The 22,798-nt window shown below is 44.8% G+C and overlaps 1 long non-coding RNA gene across 2 annotated transcripts; it reads left to right on the top strand.

The window, feature by feature from the left end:
• The first annotated feature begins 13,653 nt into the window (after positions 1-13,653).
• On the top strand, positions 13,654-19,414 carry LOC310849996. 2 transcript variants are annotated; one of them, XR_014567180.1, is made up of 3 exons: positions 13,654-13,764; positions 16,421-16,571; positions 18,854-19,414. It is a non-coding gene; the product is annotated as an uncharacterized lncRNA (long non-coding RNA). The 2 variants fall into 2 exon arrangements; XR_014567181.1 differs by having other exon boundaries at positions 13,654-13,796.
• Positions 19,415-22,798: the final 3,384 nt, after the last annotated feature.

Raw genomic sequence — 22,798 nt, 5'->3', positions numbered from 1 at the left:
TGGTGGATTGCATTGTGGCTCCACATTTTTATTTAAAATATAGTATCAGTCATCAGCGTGGTTAGAGCAAACAATCACTGTTTGATCACTTGTTCATCACAGCTTTAACAAGGTGTGTGGTTGAACATTACCCCAAATTTTATTATTCCATTAGGTTTATGGCTGAAGTCCATTTCCTTATAAGCAAACTGCCCATTGGCAAGACTTTTGATGTGTCTGTTTTTAAGGCCCTACCCTGGTGTTTCCCATGGTTGAGAGAGATTGGGGTCATCTGCATGGGGAAGAACAAAATTAGAACTGGAACCTTTGGGGGGGGGGTCTACTTTCTGCTGTTGCTTTGTGGTGAGCTTTGTACACCCACCTCCCACCCCAAATCAGTCTCTAATTTATTTTAACTGCCTCTGCTTCCTCCAAAACAACGGAACTTTTTCCTCCACCCCCGCCAAGAAGGTTGTTAATGAATTCCCTCCCATTTTTATAGCCTGTGGAAGTACATTCTTTGACCTAGTCCCATGAATCCATTTGTTATTATCTCATTTCTCTTTTGTTACAGTTTCATTCATACACATACACACACACACACACACACACACACACACACACACACACACAGTTCATCTGCTTTCATTTCTGCTTGATTATAATGGGACCCAGCTGAATTTCCGATGCTTATAGCTTTGGTGCTTTAGATCCAAATAACATGACGTTTTCAGATGTCGTGCTACTTGTTGGAAAAAATTGAATACTTTTCCTTCTCTTATCTTCTACTTAATGCATGTGTTACTTTAAAATAGAGCTTTCCAAACTGTGTGTCATGACACATTTATGTGTCGGCTGCGGTGTGTAGTTGTGTCATGTGAATGCTCCCTGTCCTTCTCCCGGGGCTGGAAAGGGGTTAGTTTAACCTCTGGTTTGTTAGTAAAACTGAATTACTGTGTCGTGAAATGATGCAGGTCTTCAAAAGTATGTCACCAACATGAAAAGTTTGCAAAGCACTGCTTTAAACCATGCAAGGGCACTGTTTGTTGAGCAATCTAGCCAGCACTCGTTTGCTGCTTCTTTGTTTGAGTTAACACCAACCCTAAAAGCTGAGCCATTTTGTTTGTTGTTCTCTCCAGACCAGATATCTGCTTTTTTCTCTCTCACTTCTCCACTCAGACTGCAATTGTTTCCTGCATGAATAAATCATTTTAACTCCAGAAACTGTAAGTGATGATTCTAATCAATTCTAATCCAAGTTGCAAGGGGAGGTCTGCTACCACTACTCCCTTACAGCATCTGATCTGCCAAGTTTCAGGCAGGTTTAACCAGTCTCCCCCAACCTGGTTAAATCTTTGCATTCTGGGAGTTAGTGGGGCTGGAGCGTCTTCAGCAAAGAAGTGTTGCTGAAGCTGTTGGAGCTGCAGGAGAGCAGCAGGGTCTGGCTCCCCTCTGTTGTCTCTGTTGGGGCCTGCATCCAAACAGCGAATCTCACCGCCCTGCGCTGTGCTGGATCACCTGCCTGCTTCTGCCTCTCCACAATCTCTCAAGCTTCCTGCTTCTAGTACCTCTCATCTTGTCCCCTCCTCTGAGTTGTGGCTGGTATCCCACCACCAGGATCTGGGCTCTAAGTCATCTTCTTCTGTGCCCTCTCTGGGGGGCTCTTGGGCAGGTGGTTCCCAACACTCCTCCTCATCCAGCAGCCTGACAATGTGGGGAATAAATATCTACATCAGGAAGACAGGATAAGGACCAGCTCCTCTTATTTACCATGAGGCTGCTGTAATATAATAATAATATAATAATAATTTATTATTTATACCTCGCCCATCTGGCTGAGTTTCCCCAGACACTCTGGGTGGCTCCCAATTGAATGTTAAAAACAATACAGCATTAATTATTAAAAACTTCCCTAAACAGGGCTGCCTTCAGATGTCTTTTAAAGATAAGCTTATTTCCTTCACATCTGAAGGGAGGGCTTTCCACACGGCGGGTGCCACTACCAAGAAGGCCCTCTGTCTGGTTCCCTGTAACCTCACTTCTTGCAATGAGGGAACCGCCAGAAGGCCCTTGGCGCTGGACCTCAGTGTCCGGGCTGAATGATGGGGGTGGAGATGCTCCTTCAGGTATACAAGACTGAGGCCGTTTAGGGCTTTAAAGGTCAGGACCAACACTTTGAATTGTGCTTGGAAACATACTGGGAGCCAATGCAGATCTCTCAGGTGTAGAGGTGGCATAGCGGGTACCAAGGAGGAGGCAGTTCCAGCCTCTAAGAAATGTGCCACAGTCACTGATATCACCATGGCAGCAGCAGCAGGGAGTGAAACATTCATTGGAAGCCAGATTTGCTGTCCCTGTGGATCTTGCTGCCTGAGGCAGTCACCTCACCTTGCCTCATGGGTGGTTTGGCCCAGCTGGGAACTGTAATTTGTTAAGGGTGCTGGGAGTTGTTAGGAAACTCCCTCTTCCCCTTACAGAACTACATTATTGGAGTGGTTTAGAGTTCTCTTGAGCATGCACAGCCTGCCATTTCAAGGACTGCTGCTGTTGACGTCTCTTTGGAACCATTGATGACATATTGCACATTATAGGAAGGTGAGGCTTTCTTCCCCACCCCTAGTATAACTTTAACCAAAGGAAAACCACCTCTTGACTTGTAAACATGTGGCACACATGGCTATTGCAATGTAAATAAATGCAGCCTACAGTGGGCTGTGTAGATTTCAAGTCAACACTGTGTAAAAAAATCTAGGCCAGGACTCGCACAGAGATCCTTAATGTGAGAAAATGGGGGTGTTGCAGTCCTTTCCTAGTCTTTATCTGTGAAATGTTGGCGGGCATGAAAAAACCGAGAGACCTGATTTCCCTCTGCACAGAGCCAGGTTTCGTGTAACATCTTGTCTGGTTTCAGACGTCAGCACCCAGACTTGCCCTGTGAACCGTGCCACAGTTGCAAAGGAGAACAATGAGGGGATCTCCGTGACATGCTCCAATATTGTGCTAGTGCATAACGGTTCATTGATCAAATTCATTGATCAAACCCATCTCCCCACCCTTACACATCTAGCCTCATGTTTCCACCACCAATCGGAGTCATCAGACGATGCTCGTTGACCCAAGTGCCTGTAACTGAAGCTGTTTGTGGAGCTGCGATGGCTTCACTTAGGGGAGAGTGAGCAAGGCTTCCTAGGCCCTTTGTATGCAAAAATGCATTAGTTCCCAGACTGGCTGAGCCCATAAATGGAGGTGGCATTTTCAAAGGTCAGAGAGAGCTTAGCAAACAAAAGCATCTCTCAGAGGGGGGGGAAAACAGGAAGAGAACAAAAATAGCTCTGGAATTGTAGGCGGCTGCGCGTCAAGCCAGCAATGACGTTTGACAACAGCTCTCTTGGCAGACAGCAGAGGGATCAAGACTGCTCAGGTGAGATTCCATTTCACTGCATGAAGAACCCTTGGACTCCATCCTTGGAAATGTTATTTAAGAAGGCCTGGAATTTACAAAGTCATTAGGTAACCCTTCTGCCTGTTTACTAGGCAAACAATTTTGGCTCAGCCTTTTTCTCTTGTGGAGCAAAATACACGCAACTACCAGGTATCACCAAAAGTCGATTGGTGGAAGTGACCCACCTTATTAATGGTGTAGAATGTCCAGCATTAAAAATGATTATAGAAAGCTTAGAATTTGGAGAACGGTTTAAGGGATTAATAAATCAATTGTATTTGAGGAACAAGGGATATGTCGCAGTGAATGATGGTATAACAGAACAAATGACACTAGCCCGGGGCACAAGACAAGGATGCCCCCTTTCCCCAATCTTATTTGTATTGGAACTCTGGCCAATGTAATTAGAGAAGATGGAAATATAAAAGGAATAAGCAATAAAGGAAAAGAGAAAATAAGCTTATTTGCAGATGACACCTTGCTAACAATTGGAAATCCATTGGGAAATATGCAGGTTATAGAGGCACATTGGGAAACAATTGGAGATATAACATGCTTGCAAATTAATTGGTCCAAATCTTATTAAAGCTGCAATATTAAATCAATGAATACGGTAGGTTGGATGAAGTAACCCAAATGGATAGATTACAAAGGTCATTTTAAGATAACTTCTCTGTCCTCCAAAAAATGTAACCCTCTTTTTTATATTAGATTAGCCCCACCTTTCCCCATACTTGGGTGTTGTATCCGGCCCTGGATGGGGAGCAGGGAATCCAGATGTTCAGGTGCACCCACATACTGTACCACAATACCAGCCAACATGAGAACATGTCATGGAGGAGCGACATCAGTCCAGCCTAATCCTGCTTCCCCATTGGTCTTCATGCCCTGTCACTCATTCCAGTTCATCAGGGCAAGTAGGATTTCCCCATCCAGATTAGCCAAAGGTTGTGTTTCTTTTCCCCATGTGTCATAGAGAGGGGACGGGCAATTTGTGCCTGGGGGGTGCTGGTAGGATGGCTGGTTTTACATTGCCCCCCCCCAAATGGTTTCCATCAGCAAAAAGCGGGGGCACCAATTTGCGTAAAATTTGCATAAACGCTCTAGGTGCAAAGCCGGTCCAGTGAGTGGGGAGATGGGATGTAGCCTGGGGAGAATCCTAAGGGCCAGACAGAGGGGCCTGGGGGCCATATTCAGACCCCAGGCTTAAAGTAACCCTCCCCTCTATAATAGGATAGTTTTATCACACTGTTTTATTGAACTGATTGTAACAATACTTTGAGACCTGCTGTTAGGGCATGGTTCATGGCTGAAACAACAAAGTGAAAGTGAACTGAATCCCAGTCTGCGTCAGTTCAGCTCCCTTAATCCCAGCAAAGGTATATATTTCCTCTAATCTACTAACCCATTGCTTTCCATCACCCCATGTCATGATTATACAGAAATCCCTTGCCTGTAGCCTCGATTTGCATCACCCCAGAGGAGGACCCCTCAGTACAAGGAGTTACTCTTTAATTATATCACAAATGTCATTGTGGCTGTGCCATGCGGTAGGAAAGACAGGTTCCTGCAAGTTGCCTTCTAATTACTATCCTTCAAGTTAGAGAGTAATCCCAGGGTGAATTACGGCATAATTTGTAGCCTGTAGTGCAAATAGTGCCATCCGACTTCAGTTGGGGAGGCATAGTTTATTCCTGTCCCATGGCTGTTCGCAGGCAACATTTATTAAATATGATGTGCACATCAAGGAAGAAACAATGTCCTAAAGCTGGAAACAATCTTGCGAAAAAGCAGGAGAAAGAAGCTGGTAACTTGCTAATTGTTGCAAGTACTGAATAATGCACAACAATTTTTTTTTGGGGGGGGGAGAGGTTATTTTTGAATTCAAAATAACCTTTGCAGAAAATAACTTTAACCACATCAACACCATGCATTTTAAGTACTATTATGCCAATTTAACAGCCATGGCTTCCCCCAAAGAATTCTGGGAACTGTAGTTTGTTAAGCATGTTGATATTTGCTGGGAGACTCATAGTCCCCTCTCAGAGCCACAGTTCCCCAGGGTCGTTTATGAAACTAATTCCTTTTCCTAGGGAATTCTAGAAATTGTAGCTCATTGAGGGGAACTGGGGTCTCTCAACAATGATCAGCACCCCTAACAAACTACAGTCACTAGGATTGATTGGCAGAAGTCACGACTCTTAAAGTGGTGCAATACTGCTTTAAATGTGTGGTGCAGATGCGACTTTTATCCCAGTTTGTGCTCTCCACAACACAGACCATTAATTTACATAGGAAAACCCTCTGCATCTGTTTCAGAGTGATTTCTACCACTCATCAACATGATGTTGTCATGGGGAATAGCATATCGCTATGAGTTTGTGGGTGCCTTGACTCCCCTAAATTCTTGGGTCTAATGGGTGCTGGCTCTAGTAGATGTTGGAGTTTAATCTATGCTTGGAGAATTACAATGGGCTGCCAGGCGCTGAATCTAGCATTGTCAAAATAGAGGCTAGCCTGACAAGTATGAACCAATAAGGAGGACAGAGACAAGAGGGGATAAGCCATCAGCAAAGCTCAGACTACATAAAGGTAAAGGTAAAGGTACCCCTGCCTGTATGGGCCAGTCTTGCCAGACTCTGGGGTTGGTGCGCCCATCTCACTCAAGAGGCCGGGGGCCAGCGCTGTCCGGAGACACTTCCGGGTCACGTGGCCAGCGTGACATCGCTGCTCTGGCCAGAGCCAGAGCCAGAGCCGCACACGGAAACGCCGTTTACCTTCCCGCTAGTAAGCGGTCCCTATTTATCTACTTGCACCCAGGGGTGCTTTCGAACTGCTAGGTTGGCAGGCGCTGGGACCGAATGACGGGAGCGCACCCCGCCGCAGGGATTCGAACCGCCGACCTTTCGATCGGCAAGCCCTAGGCGCTGAGGTTTTACCCACAGCGCCACCTGCGTCCCATTTCAGACTACATACCAGCCAGCAAATGGGTGGAGCCTCACCCTGGGCTCTGGGTAGTTAGCAGAAGGCAATGCTAGAGTTTTTAGGAGAGGGTTCAAGATTGCACTTGGGAATTATGTGAAATGAAGGAAAGATTTGCAAGCTGAAGGCAGAGGGGAGGGAGTCAGAGCACAATGTGGGCTGGCAGTTTAAATCCAAGGCATCAGCAATGGGAGAAACAGGACCCTCTTGGAATGCAATGCTCCATCGTAGGCTCAGGTTGTATATATATGTAAATAAGCCATATATCATAAAGACACCCAGTCTTTGCTGTTGTTGTCCAAAAGCCAACACAGACTCTGTGTAAGTGCCCTGGAATCTTGCACTGTTGTGGAGATTGAGAATGGAGTGTAACAATATGAAATGAGAAGTACCGTTGACTGATTCTTCTGAAGAGCTTACTATACATGTATAATGAATATTTCTGATGGGCTGATGAGTCAGAAACTGCTGAATATTCATGTGTTGTGTTATGGGTTTTTGAAGCTGCCCTACACTGAATTAAACTACTGCCAGGGCCATCCCAGCGACACAGTGGAGAAGAAATGGTGAGGGGCAGTTAATTGCCCCCACCCCGCCCCGCCCCCATCTGGACTCCAGACTGATTCTTCAAGAGGCTTCCACCAGCAGGGTTCAAAATATATACTTGAAGGGGGGGGGGGGATAGTGGGGATTTGTAGCGGGGAAATGGTGGCTTGGGAAAGGGTAAAGCTTCTCATTGTCCTCTACTCTCAATCAGGATGTAGGACCCGAAGGCAACTGGTAACACCCCAGCAGGGTTAGTCTGTGATCCTGCCTCTGGGCTTCCCATTCTCTGGGCCAAGGATATTCTTTTTAAATTTCCCACCATGTCTGAGAATGATGCTGTGTCAGGGACATTGAAGGGAATAGTTGCAGCTCAGTGGTAGAACATCTGCTTTGCATGCAGAAGATCTCAGGTTTAATCTCTGCCGATCAGCGTAAACCAGTGGTGGAGGGTGCCCATTAGGTGGAGCCAGGTGCAATGGCAGGCAGAGCCAACTCATTCTAGTTTTTCCCCTATCTTCCTGCCTACTGAGTTTTGAAAGGGTAACACTGAGGCTAAGGAGGAGGAAGCTGACAGACAGTGCCACCTCCTGGTCTATAACAAGGCAGGCAGGTAGGACTGGCTGAGAGCAGATGGAGGTTGGTGAGGCAGTGGACAAGCCTCCATGGCTGAAAACTGAGCTAGATGAAACCTTGGCCTGATTCAGTATAAAGTGGCTTCCTGTGTTCCTATGAAATTTATATGGTGGATTCCATCCATCTGACACTGATTCTGAACACTGATGCTGCCCATTGATGCCACCATCACCAGGTGAGCCCTCTGAGATAGGAAGAAGGTCAGACTAGGAGTGATGGTGGGAACTTGTAGCCTTCTTGATGTTGTTGGTCTCCATCTCCCATTAACTCCAGTCAGCATGGCCAATGGTGAGGGCTGATGGGAGTTGTAGTCTTACAAGGTCTGGAGGTCCATCCCTGCAGCTGAGGGATCTTGATCGTGGTCCCCCTCAAACCTGCAGGTGTCCCTGATTCCCCTCCCAAATTGGCTTTTCCAGTTAGAAATATGTTGTTGGGCTCCAATTTCCAAAAACATGCATTTGATGCAGTGTGTACTTTGGCCCTTAGACTGTATTATTCTCCATCTGACTCAGTCTTGGCAAGGAAATATCTGCAAACAATTTGCCATAATTCCTATGAAGTCATCTGTTCATTTGGGGGGAGGGGCTTCATAAAGGACAGAGATCACCTTTCTTCTTTCAATTCCTCCCTGATCTGTTGCCCCAAAATTGCCCTGGGGACAGGGGCTAATAATACCACCAAACTTTTATGGCTGCTGTTGCTCTCAGATAATTGTATGGTTGCTATCAGGCATCCCTTATACCGGGTAGCTGTTTTAATGATGGAACACCCCTTCGGATAAATAAAAGCAATATATCTCTTTTATTGCAAGGGAGGGAAATAGTTAGCTTGCCCAAATTACAGCATCGGCAAACAGAAAGATGACGAACTGACTGGCCCAGTTGCATATGACATCACCTGCCGCAGAATCGATTGGCTGATGCTGACAATAGGAGTCTTAGATCTTCCATTACTGCTGGTAGAATTTTTATGGGGCTCCAGAATAGGTTGATGACTACATCAGGTATATATGTCTACATAATGAGCTAGTCCCTGTATAGATATGGGGAAAGTGATCTCAGGAAGGTCTTTTTGGGGAGGGACCATTGCTTAGTGGTAGAGTTCATGCTTTGCGTATAAAATATAGGAAAATAAGATTGTTACCCTTGGTCCATCTACCTTAGTATTGATGGGTAATGGCTCTCATAGGATTCAAAAGAAGGGTTCTCTGCTACCCCTCCCTAAAGATGGCAGGGATTCAATCTCTGCCCTTCTGAATGCAAGGCAGATGCTCTACCACTGAGTTTGGTACCATGTTTGGGTTTTGACAGTTCCACTAAGCAGAATGACATACCCCATAGTCTTCAAACCTGAGACCTTGGCAAGCTGCTGATAGTTGACATAGACTGGCCGTCTGCACATCACCATTTATTCTGGCTCCTGTGCACTCCCACTGCTGGTGTTTGAAGCCGAGCGCACATGATGTTAGCCACAATCCATCTGTATCCTGTAGTTTCTTGAAAAACCCTACTTTCCCTCAAACCAGTTTCCATGCAGTGGAGGCTGTTCCATTGGGGCTAATGGGACAGTACCCTACCAACCTCAGTCTGTCCTCAGCCACCAGCCTTCCTTCTTACATATAAGCAGTGCAGGGTTTGGTCCTGTCTATCAGTGTTCTACTCCTCCTAATTTTCAGCATTGCCCTTGTAGAACTCAGCGGGTAAGAGGATGAAGATGAAACTAGAATCACTTGGCACTATGCGCCATCTACTGTTGGGCTCCCTGCCTTCTGCCCTGCCAGTTCCAATGGGCACCAGACACCACTTATTCCACCCTATTAGAAAATGTAAACTGTGGGTAAAATGGAATGCAGATTGTAGACATCTGTTGCTCATGTGCAGATGACAGCAGATGTACAGGTGATGACTTGTTGAGTAGGAGATGCAGGGGGATGCAGGAGCAGGGAAACAAACCAGGTAATGGTGTGAAGCTTGACTTGAAATGCAGGTGGGGGAAGCAACCTCGCTGCCATTTAGGCTGTTAATGTGTAGATTTCCATAATCTGGCCTGCTATAATGTAGCTTCTTCCTAGCCATGTGCACTGTGATCTACTGATAACTACTGGCTAGCTCAGGGATAGGCAAACCCAGCCCTCCAGATGTTTTAGGACTACAACTCCCATCATTCCTGGTCACTGGTCCTGTTAGCTAGGGATCATGGGAGTTGTAGTCCCAAAACATCTGGAGGGCCGAGTTTGCCTATGCCTGGGCTAGCTATTCCATAATAATCTGGCTCACCTCACTGTCTTCAAATATATCATCTGGGTTGTTTTGCTGATGGAATTTCCTCACCTCCTTTGCTACGCAGTTCATTTTTACCTTGATTTTCCTTTCATTGCAGGGAGTTGTGGTTCACCAACATCTGGGGAGCTACAGGTTCCCCATCCCTGGTGCTGCGAATACAGAGCTTGATAGACCCAATAAAAAAGGTAAAGGGGCCCCTGACCATTAGGTCCAGTCATGGCCGACTCTGGGGTTGCGGCGCTCATCTCGCTTTATTGGGCGAGGGAGCCAGCATACAGCTTCCGGGTCATGTGACCAGCATGACTAAGCCGCTTCTGGCAAAACAGAGCAGCACACAGAAACGCCGTTTACCTTCCCGCCGGAGCAGTACCTATTTATCTACTTGCACTTTGACGTGCTTTCGAACTGCTAGGTTGGCAGGAGCAGGGACCGAGCAACGGGAGCTCACCCTGTTGCGGGGATTCGAACCACAACCTTCTGATCGGCAAGTCCTAGGCTCTGCAGTTTAACCCACAGCGCCACCCGCGTCCCTCGATACCAATAGTCTGGCATAAAACAGCTTCCTGTGTAATCAGGGATTGTAATAATATAATAAACGGATCAGGCCAATTGCCCATCTAGTCAAGCATCCTGTTCTCACAGTGGCCAATCAGATCATTATCCCCTACGTATGTAGCTGTTTCTTTGCAACTACAAAGGTCAGAAATCTTATTGCTATATTACTGCTACTGCTACTACTACTAATTTTAACAATGCTGAGCAAAACCTGACTCATAGCATTTTGAGGAATGCCTTTCTCCTTGTCACTGCCTGGATGAACAGCTTATCTGCCTCGCTAGCTCCTGTTGAAGCCCTACTTACCCTGTTTTACCTTCTTCTGGCTTCTCATCGCTTTCTATGTTTGCTAAGTCAAGCCACCAAAACATTCTTTTTTGTTTCTCTCCCTCCATGCTTAGCTGAAGGAGATCAGCTAATCTTATGTAACCAAATTAGCATCTTGTTTTCTCAGTACACCCTCCTCTCCTCCAAAGGCAGCTGGCCCTTGAGTCATTTCCATTTTAGGACCGGCTCGCTGGAGGTGTTTGGCACTTGAGGTAGAATGATCCTGGCCTTTTCTTAAAAGGAGTTAACGGCACATACCTTAAGGAGGTGGGAACCTCCTTCCTTTTCATATCTACGACGTTGGGGCTACTGCAGAACTGGATGAAGCCATTTATGGAAATGCGTTACTAGGAGGGGGAAATGTCCACATCACTTCTTCTAACAGAGAGCTTAGGTGGTGCATGCCAACAGGACTGGAAACAAAATGGGGCCATAGATGGCACCATGGAGAAAGATCAGAAGCTTACAGGGGTTCCTTGTTATTGTAATTTTGTTTTGTTAACTTGACACCTATAGCATCCTGGATGAGGGAATGGCTGGCTGGAATCATGAACAGGAGCATTCTTGTTGTGGGGTGAGGAAACAAGTGTGGCCTATGACAATGTGTCGCAGCATAAGTCACCTTATTGAGAAGTTTTGAAATGCAATGTGTAAGATGCCAGGGTTATGATCTGTTAAGGCCCCAGACCTTTTAGAAATGGTGGATACGAAAAAATAATTTGCTGAGGGGGGAGACACCCAAAAAAAGAAAAGAAAGAAATCTCAGTTAAGCTGTGAATGTGTACAGCCTCCCACTACATGATATAATAGAATTAACTGGTAAAAGTTATAATAAACCATAATTCTATAAGCAAACCACTTAGATATCTCCCTAGAAAGCACTTTGCGAAAATATGTTGTGTAGACCTGCACAGTATGTTTCTCCATTCTTGGAAATGACTTAATAGATTTGAACAAACACCAGAAAATAAAAAACCCTCTCAGTCTTTTTTTTTTTTAAATGTTCTCACTGGCTGAGCTCATTCTATCTTGGGTGGGGTGGGGCATGGGGAGGAAATTTAGACAGATAAATGCAGCAGAAGGGGCACTCATGTGCATGGCAGGGGGCTCAGACATGTTCTGCTTTACTGTTCCTGCCAGAATAATTTCATTTTTAAAATAGCTGAGCTGCTTGATGCACTTCCTGCACTGCAGGGCAGGTGTAGCAGTGCAGGGGGTACTTGGGTTCAGGAGAAGGCAGTGACTGGTTTGGTGGACTAGGTGTCCGGAGCTTGGTATGTATCTTCGGCCAGTGGTACTCAGCCTTGGACTCAGCCAGCTCATCCTGTCTTCAATCTTGGAAGACATTACAGCCCTCTTCTTCTTCCTCCTTCTCCTATTTTGGCGACCACTCGTAGCTGAGTAAGATTGTCTTCCATAAACATGGTTTTAACAGTGAATCCAGTGGAGATCAACAGTGAGTGACTGCGGAGACCAATTCTGGATCCACACGTCCTTCCACAGTGCGGACATAGGTTTCTGGGCGGGAGTTGATCACAGTGAGGGAAGCATGCCTTCCACTTAGCACATTTCTCCCTTTCGTCCTGAGTTTGAGTGTCTTCAAACCCATGACACCTTTGGTAAAGGCTGTTCTCCAACTGGAGCATTTGCAGGCCAGTGTTTCCCAGTTGTCAGTGTTTATACTACATTTGTTTAGATTGGCCTTGAGAGGGTCTTTAAACCTCTTTCATTGACCACCAGCATTGTGCTTTCCATTTTAAAGTTTGGAATAGAGTAGTTGCTTTGGAAGGGGATAGTCAGGCATCTGAACAACATGACCATTATTGACCAATCCAATGAAGCTGATGCTGAAGAATCATTTATGTTATATCAAGCACAACGTGCAATTTAGAAAATCTGAAGTGTTGATTTTTAAACCCAGCCGTGCAATCAAATACCATTCTTCTTAGGTGTTAAGATTGGCAGAGAGGGCCCAACTGGTTGTTCTACCATCCTCAGAAGCTCAGGTGGTGATGGCCTGGGAGAGGGAGTTCTCTGTGGCAGCCCCTAAGTTGTGGAACTCCCTCCCCATATACTGATGGATCACACCATCTAATCCAGAAGCCCACTCTCAGCAGTGGCCAACCAGATGCCTACAGGAAGCCTGCAAATGGAACCTGAGTGCAACAGCATTTTCCTGACTCTTGACTCCCAGCAACAGTGTGGAGCCAATGGACCACCCCTGCCACTGTGTTTGTGCAGCACTGATAGCCCCACTGTCTCACTAAGCAGCAGTAACTCTGCTGCCAGGAGATCAGGTAAGCACCATCCATCCATCCACCTATCCATCCATCCATCCATCCATGGCTGCTCTGCAGTATATAAAGCCAGTGCACATGCCCCAGCTCAGTGTAACATCTGGCAACAGTTTAGGTGTCCTCCAGCCTAGGGATGTGTGAATCTGTCACTTTCCGTTCCTTTCAGTTTCTCACTGTTCCAGTGTTAAACCCAGTTCTCCACATTTCCACATCAGTTTGCATCTTTTATCTTTAGGAAAATCCTCATGAAGATTCATTGGCCTTTTGGTGCAAACTTCTCCTGGTGTACACATTTTCACAATGCCATTTTCCCAGATAAAATGCATTTTCCCCCCTTGAACATATGCACACTTTATCTTCTCGTGTATGCATTCTTGCCTAAAATACTCGGCTAATGAACAACTTGGGGGGGGGGGCGGATGGAAAAAGGAAAATCCCAAAGGATGGTGGTACTTCCATTCCTGAACTGTCTTGGAAAGTGCAAAATTGAGTCAGTTTCCTCTTCAAGTGAAAACTATTTTGAATTTCCAGTACGATGGGAATTGCTCAAAACAATAAGCCAGGGCAAATAACACAACCATCTATCTGTTCAGTTCTGATTTTGCAGCCTCAAGTTACAGCAACTCGCTACTCCCCAAGGAAATCAAGGGCGTTAATGGAGTACTGCGAACAGATCTGTAGTCATCTTAAGATGACATACACAACTGGCATCAGAGAGGTGGTGAGGCTTTTTTTCAGTTTGAAATCAAACAAGTAAGATCACTTCCCTCTTTGTCTGTGCTGCTGTGATGGGACTGCCACCCCCCCCCCCCAGGCTCAGCTGCTTGCCAACTGCCAAGAATTATGGTATGGTTTTGCAGGCAGCCCATTAAAAATAATTGGTGTATGGAGAATAGGTGAAGTGGAGGGAGGAGAAATTCAAATTTGTTTGCATTTTAATGAGAAACTGCCTAATTCACACTTCTCAAACCAAAATGTGAAGCAGAACACAGATACCATTTGAAACTGACACTTTTCTGAATTTTTCAATGCAGTTCTGCAACCAAATAATATGAACAAAAATGAATATTTTTTGGGGGGGTGCATAAAAGCACATATATCTGTGAAACGTTCATACAGGAATGCATTATATTGCATGACATTGCTTGCAAAAATGTGTATCAAAACTGCAATGCACAAATGTGTTTATTTTTGAGAAATCTGCACCAAAATGCCAATGAATTTTCATGAGGATTTTTTCCTTATAAAAATAAGCCATAAAGTGCTGTGGAAATGTGGGTAACTGAAATTAAGTTTGGAAAAATTTGAAACTTGGAGAACCAAATTGACAGATTTGTCCATCTGCAAAAGGGCATTATAGATACATCAGGTCATTGTCAGAAAGGTGGATGCAGAGTTAGTCCAGGACCTTTCTCTTAGGAATGTTTGGGAAAATAGGATTGACATAATCATACAATTATAGAGTTGGGAGGGAACCCAAGGTGCATCTAGTCCATGGGAAGGCAAACTAAGGCCCAGGGGCCAGATCCAGCCCAATCGCCTTCTAAATCCGGCCCGCAGATGGTCCGGGAAGCAGCGTGTTTTTACATGAGCAGAATGTGCTTTTATTTAAAATGCATCTCTGGGTTATTTGTGTGGCCTGCCTGGTGTTTTTACATGAGTAGAATGTGTGCTTTTATTTAAAATGCATCTCTGGGTTATTTGTGGGCCCTGCCTGGTGTTTTTACATGAGTAGAATGTGTGCTTTTATTTAAAATGCATCTCTGGGTTATTTGTGGGGCATAGGAATTCGTTCATTTTTTCTTCTTCAGAACATAGTCCGGCCCCCCACAAGGTCTGAGGGACATTGGACTGGCCTCCTGCTTTAAAAGTTTGTTGACCCCTGATCTATTCCAACCCCCTGCAATGCAGGAATCTCAACTAAAACATCAGTGACAGATGGCCATCCAACATCTGCTTAAACACCTCTAAGAAAGGAGAGTCCACAACCTGCCAGGGGAGACTGTTCCCCTGCCGAACAGCTCTTACTCTCAGAAAGTTCTTCCAGATGTTTAGGCGGAATCTCCTTTCTTATACAGTGGTACCTCGGGTTAATTTGTTCTGGAGGTCCGTTCTTAACCTGAAACTGTTCTTAACCTGAGACACCACTTTAGCTTAATGAGGCCTCCTGCTGCCACCATGCCGCCGCCGCTGCACAATTTCTGTTCTCATCCTGAAGCAAAGTTCTTAACCCGAGGTACTATTTCTGGGTTAGCGGAGTTTGTAACCTGAAGCGTCTGTAACCTGAAGCGTCTGTATCCTGAGGTACCACTGTAATTTGATAGCCACCAACTTGGATGACTTTTTAAAAGGATTAGAAATATTCACAGGGATAAGACTATCAATGGCTTCTAGCCATGATGGCTATCTCTGCTGTTCCTCCACTGTCTGAAGGCATTGTGGCTGTGAATACCAGTTGCTAGGGATTGCAAGTGAGCAGAGTGCTGCTATGCTGAGGTCCAGTTTTTGAGGTTCCCACTGCTGTTTCATTTGAGAACAGGCTGCTGGACTAGATAGGCCATTGGCTTGAGCCAGCAGGTTCATCTAATGTTCTTATGTGTTAGAACATCTCAATAGATCCTTGATAGTTGCGAACGTTGGCATTGGCCTTCCATTGACAGAAGATGGTGTGGCTATATTTAATGTAGGAGTTCCCTATTAAATGTGGGTGATTGTCAGGGTGCTGTCAGAGGCTCCCGGCTGGTTGCCCAGGAAAGTATAAAGACAAGGAAAAGTTTCTTGGCATCCTTTTTCATTTCAGTCTTTACAGAGAGAGGCTATGGAACCCTGCCTCTTGGTTAATTTCCACACACACCCTTCCCTCCCACTTCCTCATTTGTCATCATCATCATCATCTCCGCTATGAGTGCTGCTATGTGCCCTTTATATTTGAGCTCTTTGCTCTCCTACTTTTAAGGCTCCACCAGGTTCTGGGAGATGGAGGGTCTGGAATGTTTTCTAAGGACAACATGTCATCTGGGTGTTGTTCTGGCTCTCCTATGATTTCCCAACTTTCCCCCTCATCTGCCTCTGAGCTGTGACCACCCGCAAACCACTGCTGTAGACTGTCTTCCTCTTCCTCCTACCTGGAAGGGTCAGGATGGGGAGACAGTCTCCACCATTCCTCCTCTGCCCAGTCCCTGACTTTTGCCTTTATTGTAAGGAGTCAACAGATATAGAGATGGGATCACTGGCACCTTGGAAGTGGAGGTCTTCGCCATTCACTACTCCACAATGGGCTAGCTGGATTCTTGACATGGGCCTAACCCTAAAGGGGATATTGAAACGCAGCCAGTAAGATCACCGGTACTTTCTGACTCAGAATTCTCTACTGCCAGGTAGATCCCTCTGATGACCTCATGGGTGTTTTCTTTCACTCATCGCAATGACTCCACGATTGGGTGAGACAAGAAGCTTTAAAATATACATCAGAGTGAAAAGTCATTTTTATGACTGCGATTACTGGGAATAGCTGCCAAGGCACCTCAGGTGAGAAACTTCCATAAAAACTGACACCCAGCCAACATTGCTACAGAGAGGAAAGGTGCAAAATGGCTTTATAATGTCCATGATGAGATATTTTGGCTTCACATTAGGACCGTAAGCCCCCAACAGCCAAATTAGATAGGACGTTAAATGTTGTGGGTGCCCAAACACGGTGTAGTGTAGGAGAGGGGAAGCTTAACCCTTCTGGTCTGCTATGGTCGTAGGGAAAATTGACTCTTAAATCCTCTAGAAGACTGTGGAAGGAAGCTGCCATTGTCGTCAATGGAAACTTCAGGGTGGGATGAGCAATTTTTATTGGCCTTCTGGCTGTTCCCTTCCTGCGAGAAGCCAAGTTACAGGGAACCAGGCAGAAGGCCTTCTCAGTAGTGGCGCCCGCCCTGTGGAACACCCTCCCACCAGATGTCAAAGAGAACAACAACTACCAAACTTTTAGAAGACATCTGAAGGCAGCCCTGTTTATGGAAGCTTTTAATGTTTGATCCATCACTGTATTTTAATATTTGGTTGGAAGCCACCCAGAGTGGCTGGGGAAGCCCAGCCAGATGGGCGGGGTATAAATAATAAATTATTATTATTATTATTATTATTATTATTATTATTATTATCATCATCATCATCATCATCATCATCATCATTATTGGACGATGGGGAGAAAAGATAACCCCATCATTCCACTGGCAACTGTAGTTTGGGCAAAACAAACAAGCACAAACAAGGCATGCTAAATACACTGAGACATTTAATGCCACATTAAATGTGACATTTGCACGCAAAGAGTCACATGGCCTAATACCCAACATCTCCATGTAGGGCAGGCCTGAAACAATAGACGGCCATTGCCAGCCTGTGTAGAAAATACTGAGCTAGATAAAACATTAGTTCGATTCCATCAAATGAAACTTCCTCGGTTCTCTGTTTTCCTCTCTGTGCCAGGACCTAGCTGAATCTCACCTCTCTTGACATCAATAACCTGAAAGAATGACATTTCACTGCACGCCTACACTATTCGTGGCCCATTTATGAGAACCCAGCCTCCAAGCATTGTTGGCCTGCCATAGGTTTGATACACCTCTCTGTTTTTGCAGTTACTTTCGCCATTTCTGTAAACATGCCACATATACAGGAATCTCTCTTTACGAAATGATATGAGTTATTTCCAGCAGTTTTTGGCAGCAAACATGTTTATTTTTCAAATAATTAGAGTAAGTGTTTATATAGAACTTCTGTAGCCATGGCTCTTTTTTTTTTTTCAAGAAAACATTCTTTTGGATTTATTTCACTAACAGTACACAAGTGTTAATCAGTGGTGGCAGCATCGGGGTGATTGTGTATTATTAGTTTTTGCACCAAAGAGAGAAAAACCAGGGGAGATGTTCTTCTCCAGCCTAAGTAGCACCAGACTGTCCCTTGTCATCACCACTGGGGGGAGACAAAGAGGAAGAAAATGGTGCTGAAATTGGTGACCACAACAAAATCCCCACGTCAGGAGTTATTATCAATTGTTATTTATCACCTGCCCTTTGTCATGAGGTCCCATGGAGGGTTACAACAATTAAAACACTATGTTGAAACCAATTTGAAAGAGAATTACAGAATTAATGTGAAGAAGTCTGGTGAAACTCAAATGGTTTTCCAGTTTCAACAGACTCCTCTAATTTTCTGCTTAGAGTAAAAAGACCATGGTAATTTCACCAAGGATTCCATTATTAACTTCCAATGGCACTTACTTCCAAGTAATTATGCTTAAGAATTCAGCATTTGGCTGCAAATGTGTACTCAAGTCTGTTTGAAAATAAAATTTAGGCTAACAACAAATTCACGCTTTTCTAGAAAAAGAGGTGCCAGAGCTCACCATGAACAGCTTCCTCATTCTCTTAGAAAGGCAACGGTGCCCTCCAAGAGGTGCTGGAACTGATTTCTAGTGAGTTCCAGCTGAAAAAAAGCCCTGTCCAAAACAATATGCAAACCGAAACACAGCTTTTCATTGAAACATGCACTTTTCTGAATTTTGCAACGCAATTCTCCAGCCAATTTATCTACACAAAATGCATGTACTATGAAATAGTGTGCATAAAATGAAAATATTTGTGAAAATAGCATACACTGTATTAGTGAAAATTGCTTTGCAAAAAAATATGTATATTAGGATAAGATCAACAAAGATGCTGCTGATGAACTTTCATGAGGACATAAAAAGAAAAAGAAAACTCACAATTTTTTAGTCTTAGGAAGTTGCTCCTAATGTTAAGCAGTTTTCCTATTAGATGTGGTCTGGAGCAACATAAAGAAAAGGGGAAGGCAGACTGGAGAGAGGTGGAAGGTAAGACGAATGTTGGCCCAGCAGAGGGCAGCGTTGCAGTGTCTACAGACTTAAAGACCACAGTGCTTTGCATCAATATGAATGCATAAAGCTGCCTTGGACCAAGTCAAGCGATTCATCTGAAATTCACTGGACAGAGCCGGTATTCAGCCCTCATAAGCAGCGTCCAGGCGGAAATTGTTGAAATGTTCAGGAAAATCCAGACGTTTGGCGAATGTAATCAAAAATAGCTCAGAAACTCTCTCTCTTTTTTTGAACCAAAACTCAATAACTTTGGGCAAAACTAAAAAAAAAAGCTCAAGAACTTTTGTGTCCGTATTTTCACCTTTTCAAAGATGGCAACCCTAGTCCTTCCCCAGCCTTAGAAGCTGGGGATTGAACCTGCAACCTTTTGCAAGCAAAGCTATGACCCTTCCCCGTTCTTTTGTGATGATGACTTATCAATGCACCAAACATGCACTTCTGTGAACTGATAAAATCACATGAATAACCAAACTTGGAGGAATTGGAGTTCTTGTTCTCTGGCATGCTTTTCTGGTTTTTTGATGTGGCGTGTTCCTCATGTACAGGAATGTACATCTGCACAACAAAACACTGCATAAAATGAATATGGATGCAATCATATGCAAGGTCACATTAAAAATTGAGGGGGTTGTTTTAATTTAGGCAGTGGTCTTATACATATATACCTACACACACACACACACACACAGAGAGAGAGAGAGAGAGAGAGAGAGAGAGAGAGAGAGAGAGGAACAACAAGCAAATTAACAGAAATAATAGACAAACTGAACAAAGTCCATTTCTGGAATTAGTTTTGTGAAATTCCCATAGTTGAACTGGAAACTGAGGAGGATTTCAACACAGGGGAGAGTGAACCATCGGAAAATAGAATGGGCTAAATCAGGCATATGCAAACTTGGCCCTCCAGATGTTTTGGGAACTCCCATCATCCCTAGCTAACAGGACCAGTGGTCAGGGATGATGGGAGTTGCAGTACCGAAACATCTGGAGGGCTGAGTTTGCCTATGACTGGGCTAAATTCATACAACCTTACAAAGAAGCACCTCTCTAATAGGTGAAGGGCTGTAGCTCAGTGGTTAAGCATTTGCTTTGCATGCAGAAGGTCCATGGTCTAATCCCTAATATCTCCAGGTACAGCTGGAAGAGAACTTTGCTTGGAACTTCAGAGATAATACTGAGCTAGACAGACCAGTATGCAGTGCTGGATTTACGTATAAGCTAAACAAACTATAGCTTAGGGCCCCACTCTCTTGAGGCCCCCCCAAAAAAAACTAAAGGAAAAAAATGGATGTATATTTCCAAAATATAAGATAAAAAACAAATAAAATAAAACCTACATACAGCAACAGTGTGTTGTGTTGTGTTGTGGAGGCTCCTAAGATGTAAGTAATGGGCCCCGCCTGCTCCCTAAAATATCACTGGTTTGCTCATTTCTATATATAGGGTGCCTACATTCTGCATGGACTAGTTGCATGGCCACATGTAGCATGCAGCTGCAGACTGCAGTGCAGCACAGTTGAATGTAGGTCAAGCTGTTGTACCTGTTATCTAATATTAAAGAGTGCTTGTAGACTGATGATCAGGCAGCATACATTAAGGGTATGAGTCTTATGCCTACTGATTGATTTCATGTAACAATTACTTTGATAAAATACATATTTTGTCATGTGCAAATGCCCTTAGATACCTATTAGGTCCATAAATTACAGTATAGCATATATTCAACACAAAAAACAGTGACAATTTGTTGTTGACAAAGGACAGCTGGACATATAAAGGGCTCCATTACCTTCAGTAGCTTAGGGCCTCATCAAACCTAAATCCGGCCCTGCCAGTATGGTCCTAACTGTAACCCAGAAAAGCACAATCCTTTCTTCTGCTCCTGATGTTCAAGATGTGTGTGCTGCTGCTTATGTAGCCAAACTTTCCTCCCATCTATGCACAAGAGGGAGGTATCAGCAAGCTTCAAGGAACTCCAAGGTTCTCAGAAATATACAAGTTTGCTGGGGGGGGGGGTATGACCTAAAGGGAGGAAACTGCCCCCCTCAAACCTATGGTTAGGCTGCAAATTATTTAATCACCCTTGACACACCTCACACACAGGCAGCACCCTATAGTGTTTCCAACAAAATCAAATCTCTTAGCAAAGCCCAAAGGGGCTAATTTAAAATATTAGTACAGAAGAGTGTTGTGTGTAGGCCTCCCTGAGAAGCTTACACACAAGTTCAGAGGAATACAACGTAAGGACACTTTGGCCGAAGGATACTGGAATTTTGTCATCTTTAGAAATACATCAGGAAGTGTAAGGGCAGTCCCTAGGGTTTATACTTACAGCATGGCGTAGCGGTTAGAGTATTGGGCTAGGAGCTGGGAGACCTGAATTCACCTTGGGCCAGACAGTGTCTCTCAGCCTAACCTACCTCACAGGGTTGTTGTGGGCTTATGAGCAGGGGGAGAAGCGTTTACATCTGCTTGAACTTCTTGGAGGAGAGGTTGGGACATAAATGTACAGTGGTACCTTGGGATGCGAACAGGATCCGTTCCGGAGCCCTGTTCGCATCCTGAATAGAACGTAAGATGCGACGGCACATCTGCACGTGCCAGGTCGCGTTTTGCCGCTTCAGCGTATGTGCGTGACATCATTTTGAGCGTCTGCGCATGCGCGAGTGGCAAAACCCGGAAGTAACGCACTCCGTTACTTCTGTGTTGCCATGGAGTGCAACCTGAAAGCGCTTAACCTGAAGCACATTCAACCTGAGATATTACTGCACTATGAGGTATGAGCGTCTCCACCTTCATCGTTCTGCCCGGACACTGAGGTCCAGCACCGGGGGCCTTCTGGCGGTTCCCTCGCTGTGATAAGCCATGTTACAGGGAACCAGGCAGAGGGCCTTCTCGGTAGTGGCGCCCGCCCTGTTGAACGTCCTCCCACCAGATGTCAAAGAGAAAAATAACTACCAAACTTTTAAAAGACATCTGAAGGCAGCCCTGTTTAGAGAAGCTTTTAATGTTTAATAGATTATTGTATTTTAGTGTTTTGTTGGAAGCTGCCCAGAGTGGCTGGGGGACCCAGCCAGATGGGCGGGGTATAAATAAATTATTATTATTATTATTATTATTATTATTATTATTATTATTATTGATAATACTAAGGGGAAGTGGAAGGGGATATAGCAGGTTTGGGGAACTTTCGGCCCTCCAGATGTTGCTGAACTACAACTCGCACTATGCCTTGCCATTGGCCATGCTTGCTGGGCATGATGGGAGCTGTAGTTCAGCAAATTATGAATGGCCAAAGGTTCCGCACAATGGCCTAGAGAAAGGAGTTACTGGCCGGAGTCTCTTATCATCTAGGGTTCAGTCTCCTCATGATAATAATGTAGGGAGAATGATTCACAACTCACCCAACAGCACAGAGCACTTCTGGGTTAAGCTACATCCTTGAAGCAGAAAAAAGCAGAGGCACAGGAACACCCATTTGTGCAACAAGTCCCTCAATGATCCGCTCTCCGCCCTTTTGGCACACAGGAACAAAATTGGTGATTTATGACCAGGAAGGAAATGGGGAATTTCCCATAGATTTCCGCCCTGGCCTAGGAATTAGCCAATGTGAATTTCTTGCTCTGTAATATATGATTCTTGGCCCAAGAAGGGATTTCTAGAGCAAAGGAACAAGTGCTGTGACACGAGTCTCTCCTTCTTTGTTGTTGTTGTTGTTTAGTCGTTTAGTCGTGTCTGACTCTTCGTGACCCCATGGACCAGAGCACGCCAGGCACTCCTGTCTCCCACTGCATCCCGCAGTTTGGTCAGACTCATGTTTGTAGCTTCAAGAACACTGTCCAACCATCTCGCCCTCTGTCGTCCC

This window comes from Podarcis gaigeae (genome assembly GCF_964106915.1).
Source record: "Podarcis gaigeae genome assembly, chromosome: 8".
Classification (NCBI taxonomy): Eukaryota; Metazoa; Chordata; class Lepidosauria; order Squamata; family Lacertidae; genus Podarcis; species Podarcis gaigeae.
Note: the sequence above shows the minus strand (reverse complement) of the source record. Positions and strands in the feature narration are given on the sequence as shown.